The sequence below is a fragment of the Chinchilla lanigera genome, unplaced genomic scaffold (genome assembly GCF_000276665.1).
Source record: "Chinchilla lanigera isolate Chin_1 unplaced genomic scaffold, ChiLan1.0 scaffold00020, whole genome shotgun sequence".
NCBI lineage: Eukaryota > Metazoa > Chordata > Mammalia > Rodentia > Chinchillidae > Chinchilla > Chinchilla lanigera.
The window spans coordinates 4,673,421-4,679,269 of record NW_004955421.1 but is presented as its reverse complement, the minus strand read 5'-3'; the positions used below and the strand labels follow the sequence as shown (position 1 = coordinate 4,679,269).

The 5,849-nt window shown below is 39.7% G+C and overlaps 1 long non-coding RNA gene across 1 annotated transcript in view; it reads left to right on the top strand.

Annotated features, from left to right (window-relative positions):
- LOC106148431 overlaps window positions 1–2,211 on the top strand; it is a 24,179-nt gene extending 21,968 nt beyond the window's left edge. The window contains exon 4 of the long non-coding RNA XR_001233860.1: window positions 2,115–2,211. This is a non-coding gene — a long non-coding RNA (uncharacterized LOC106148431). The remainder of the gene's footprint in view (window positions 1–2,114) is intronic.
- Window positions 2,212–5,849: the final 3,638 nt, after the last annotated feature.

The window sequence follows — 5,849 nt, the reverse complement described above, 5'->3', positions numbered from 1 at the left end:
CTCCTCCATGGAGATGACAGTCTGGCCAGAGGGAGAAGGCAGAGTATGCCCCAGGCCCCCTCATTCCTGTTAGACTAACTGGTAGGATGGGTCTGAGCTCTGGGGCCTCCTCTTCAGAGAGTAGACCGATCTCCAGTGGTCACCTTTGCATTCAGGGCATGGCCCAGGGAGCTTCTTAGGGCAGTTCCTCTTGAGGTGGCCTGGCTTTTAACAGTGGTAGCAGATGAATGTAGTCATCAAGTTCTTCTTGGTGCCCCGAGGATCAGACTTAAGGTCTGTTTCTCTTAGTGCTGCAGCAAAAAGCAGCTGCTTTTTCTTGGTCTCTTTGTTTTCTCTCCTTGGCCTCCTCCTCGTCATGGCTATAGAGCACTGAGGAGGCAATTCTTACTAACATCTCAAGTGAGCCATATGGGGCAAAAGCCATTTTTTGTTTTTTCTCTCCAGCCTCGCAGCGAGTTGGGACCCCACAACCAATTAGTGTCCTCTCCCCAATCGTCAGCACAGGCTGCAGGAATCTCGATGCAGACCACTCTAGAGCTCCACACGCTCCTCCACCGCAGCCTGTACTGTCAGGGGAAGAATGGCTTCCAGGGGTTCTCCCCAGGTATTGTGCAAGGTCCTCTGGTTTCCAGCTTCCAAACGCCTCTCCTGACCCTGGTCAACTAGACCTCTGAGTCTTCGGGTGTGGTCTGTATTCTCATGTTCTCCGAGTCCTTGTTCAGTGGCTGCTCCTCTGCTGACTCTGGACCTTTCTGGTTCTCAACAGCAAGGGCAAGAGGGACCCATTGTGTGCCATGTATTCCCAGGGGTTTCTCCATGTCGGGATGATTCACACATGTCCCTGGGCAGACCTGAATGGCCAGCGTGTGGCGGGCCAATTATGTCATTGCTTCTCTGTGCCATGATAGTTCTCCACCATGCCGTGGCAGCTGGCCTGAGCGGCTGCCCCCCTCCCCAGTGCCTGCATGGCTAGGGTCCGGGCCAAAGGCTGATGCTCCCTGCTGCACAGCTTCCTGGGTGCAGGTGAAATTTCTCATCTTGATTTTAAAATCCTGTATAATCAGGTTTTACAATATGTATGTCAGAATTTAACTGAAGACATTCTTAATAGAGTACATGAGAATTATTTCATACTGAAAATTAGTAGGCTTTCTATTTGTTAGATTATTTTAAAATTATGACATATGTCAGATATATAGAAAAATACAGTAAAACCTTGGTTTGCAAACATGATTCATCCTGGAATCTAAAGTGCTTGTAATGTAAAGCACTTGTATATCAAAGCAATTTTCCCCATAAGAAATAATGGAGCTGGGTGTGGTAGTGCACGCCTGTAATCCGAGCACTCCGGAGGCTGAGGCAGGAGTATCCTTGTGAGTTCAAGGCCAACCTGGGCTACAAAGTGAGTTCAAGGTCAGAGTGAACTGCATAGTGAGACCCTGTCTCAAAAAAAAAAAAAAATAATGGAAACTCAGATGATTTGTTCTATAACCCCAAAATATTCATATAAAATGATTATAATACTATAATATAATAAAAAATAGTCAAAATCAAAATGCAAAGAAAAATAAACAAATTAACCTGCTCTTACCTTTGAAAAGGTCTGGTGTGAGGGAGATAAGAGAGAAAGGGTATTGTGTAGGATAACTTTCGCTAATGGAATCATTACTATCTGTTGGTTCAGTGGAATCTTTTTCTTTTCATATAACTTCAACAAGCCAGGCGTGGTGGCACACGCCTGTAATACCAGCACTCAGGAGGCTGAGGCAGGAGGATCGTTGCAAGTTTGAGAACAGCCTGGGCTACAAAGTGAGCTCAAGGCCAGCCTGAACTGCAGAGTGAGACCCTGTCTCAAAAAAAGACAAAAGAAAACAAAAAAAAAAACATATAACTTTAACAAGAAACCTATCCAATGATACTTGCTTTTGCCTCCTTTTGAAAATTTCATGGAAATGTGACATTGCATTGTTGTTAAACTTATTTTTCGATAGCACTGCTATAGCCTTATTTGGGCTGTGTTTGTCTACTAAGTTTTGCAGTTTCCCACATTTTACACATCTCCCTAATTTCATTTAGGAGTAAGGGGTTCCTCTTTCTTTTCTTTTCCTCTGCAGATGAGATCTCCTCCATAATCTCCTGCTGTCTGAAAACCTCAAGGCAAGAATTTAATTTAAACTGGTCTGAGATTGGCCAGGTAATCCCAGGACTCGGGAGGCTGAAGCAAGAGGATCAGTGTGGGTTCGAGACTAGTCTGGGCTACAAAGAGAGCTCAGTGCCAGCATGAACTGCATAGCGAGACCCTGTTTCAAAAAGACAAAAAAAAAGGTCTGAGATTTTTAGTTCTCTTAGGCACTTTGCAGAAGTAAATGAAAATCTTCTATGGAGGAAACAATCCCAAATTCCCACAGACATGTTCTAGGAAAATGAGCAGCTTACATTTAACAAATTATAAAACATGAAGGAAACAGGCATAAACTGTTTTATGCCTGAGAGCAAAAACAAGCAGACAACTCCAAAGACATCAGTTCTTGGAATAATATATATGTCATATAATAATTAAGTATAATATGCTTAAAGAAGTAAAAGGAAGTCTACATATATGTGTAGAGATGAATTTTTTAATGCCCAAGTAGATTAAAGAATCAAATACAAATTATAGAAATGAAAAATATAGTTGAATTAAGCATATGAAACAACTGATGTTCAGAGGAAAATGTATCTGCAACTTAGTTTGAAATACATAGAAATAAGATATGAATGGATGGAGAAAGGTATAGATATATGACAAACCAAATATAGTAAAATGTTGATGATAAAATCTACATGATGAATATATAATTGTTCACTGTGAAACCTTCTAAACTTTTGTGTACACTGGAAAATTCTTATAATAAAAATGTTACACATATGTACACACTAATGAGAGGACTAAATATGTGGAAAGTAGATATTTAGAATTCTGCTACAGGACTACAGGTAGATCAATCCTTTCAACAGTATCAACAACACACTAAGTCGGGTGTGGCAGTACACGCCTGTAATCCCAACACTCAGGAGGCTGAGGCAGGAGGGTCACTGTGAGTTCAAGACCAGCCTGGGCCACAAAGTGAGCTCAAGGCCAGCCTGAACTGCATAGTGAGACCCTGTCTCAAAAAAACAAAACAAAAAAAAACCCACACTAAAAATGAAGAATATTTTAACCAATATATTCTTAAAAGCATTAAAGAAATAACAAAAACATGAAATTCTCAAACCAAAACCTGAGTGAAGGTGGTAAGGCAAAGATTTAAGTGGAGAGCTATGTTAGTCATTTTCCAGTTACTGAGACAAAACACCCACCCCTCCACAATTTAAATAAGGAGACATTTGTTTGGCTGAAAGTTTCAATGAGTGCAGTCCATGGCTTACTGGCTCCAAGGCAGAAACAGCATGGTGGAACGGTATGGCAGCTACTCACCCACTGGCAGCCCAGAAGCAGAGAAAGAAAGGAGGCCCCGAGGATAAGACCTATCTCCTCCAATCAGGTCCTACCTCCTAACAGCACATTTAGCTATAAACTCACCAGTAGATTAATCCACTAACGAATATAATGCCCCAATGATCCAATCACCTTCCAAAACCCCACCTCTGAACTCATGAAACTTTGGGAAACATTTTAGATCTAAATCATAATATGAGCTTCAGTCACTTTAGTCATGAGCACACATCAAATCTAACAAAATAGAGCCTCAGTTTTCATGGCTTTGCAGGACTTAGGAGCTCATAAAGTGGCAGTTCAAAGGGCTACAACCTCAATGTAACATCAGCCAGCAATTGAAATGTCACTCCTGTCAACACTCCTAGAGGACCAAGATACTTTGAGGAAATTTGTCATGGTGCTGAGGAGAGTATCAGGGCAGGTAAGAGTGGTGATGGAAATACCATCCTTGAGAAGAAACAATCACAGCTGGCCTTGACATGGGTTAATTGTTCATATTACATAGCCATCCATAAAAACTTAAATTATGATGCCTGGCACAGGTGAAGCCAAATGTTCTTTATAGGAACACATTTCATTCTAGGCATCAAAGAATTGTCATAAATTATTTTCCAAGGAAAATAAGTAGCTAACAGTAAATTACCCACATGCAAAAGGAAAGAAAACCAATGAGTGAGACAGTCAGGGGGAAAAGCAAAAAAAAAAGATAAAAAGTTTGTTGTCCTTAACAGACACTAGATGGAAACTATGATTATTATGTTTAAATGAATAAAATCAACTTAAAATTAAAAGTAATGAACAATAGAATACAAAAAGTTCCAACCATATCAGAAGGAGAACTAATTAGGTTATTTAGCTATAAAACTATACTAATTGAAATTAAAATCCTTACAATCAGATCTAAAAGTATATTTAACCCTGCTGAAAAAAATATTTAATACAAATTAGGCTAGAAAAGACACTACTGAGGAATGCTGCAAATGTAGACAATGAAGCCGGGCATGGTGGTGCATGCCCGTAATCCCAGCACTTGGGAGGCTGAGGCAGGAGGATTGTTGTGAGTCTGAGGCCAGCCTGGGGCTACAAAGTGAGCTCAAGGCCAGCCTGAACTGCATAGTGAAACCCTGTCTTAACAAGACAAAAAGAAATAAAAATAAAAATAAAAACAAACATAGACAATGAGAAGAAACAGGAATGGCAGATAAGGAAGCAAGAAGCACTGAGATAATTGAATATTTAGAGTTAGGAAAGAAAAGATACAGCAAGGGAGATAACAAAGAGATAAAGTGAACTGATCAAAGACATCAAGCCACAATAACCCAGTGAATCTCAAGCAGAATAAATAAAAATAAAGTCTACCTAGTATATAAGAGTGGAAGTATAATGCATAGAAAACAAAATCTTAAAAGCAGCCTAGGAGAAATGACAGATCATTTGTAAAGGAGTGACAAATCAGCTGACTGATGACTTCTTAGCAGTAACAATAGGAACCAGAAGAAAACCAGATGATATATCTGTCCACTGAGAGAAAATGACTGCTGATCTGGAACTCTGTAGCAGCAAATAGTTAAAAATATGGGCAAAAGACAGCTACAGGTAAGACCAAACTGAAACATTCGCTATCAGCAGATTCTCACTGGGGGAGATTCCATATGACATAGGAGCATAAGGAAAAAGATCCTGAGAAGAATTATTTGAAAGAAGCCACTTAGAGCAAGCCAATGTAGACAAACATTATTACAGAAAACAATGAAAAAACAATGATTTCTGTGGTTAAAATTTAAATTAGAATACATTAAAAGAAGCAATTAACTTTAGATTACGGTATGTTAAAGAAGTGTGTTGGTAGTTCTTCAAGTTCTAGAATATCTGATGTCTGCTTAAAGGATGAAAGAAGAAGAACTAATGCGGGGAAAAACAATGTAAAAAGGGAGAAAGGAAAGAAGGGAAAACACATAAAAAGATGGAACAAGAAAACATGAAATAAGATGATAGAAATCCAGTACAGTATTTTTATTAATAATGATAAATATACATAAGCTAAATATTTTGGTGAAAAGACAGAGGTTGTTAGAATGTAGTTTTTTTGTTTTGTTTTGTTTTGTTTTCTGGTACCGGGAATCAAACTCACAACCTTGCACTTGCTAGGCAGGCACTGTGCCGCTGAGCTAAATCCCCAGCCCCTAGAATGTAGTTTAAAACCCAGCAATCTTCTGTTTACAAGAGACACATCCAAACTTAAAGATATAGAAAGGTTGTAAGTAAAAGGATGGATATGTTATGCCAATACTACCTGTAGTGGATTGATAACTGGTGGTCAACTTATAACCCCCAGCTGAACTGAGTGAGTGGTGCTGGGTGTGGGAGGCCC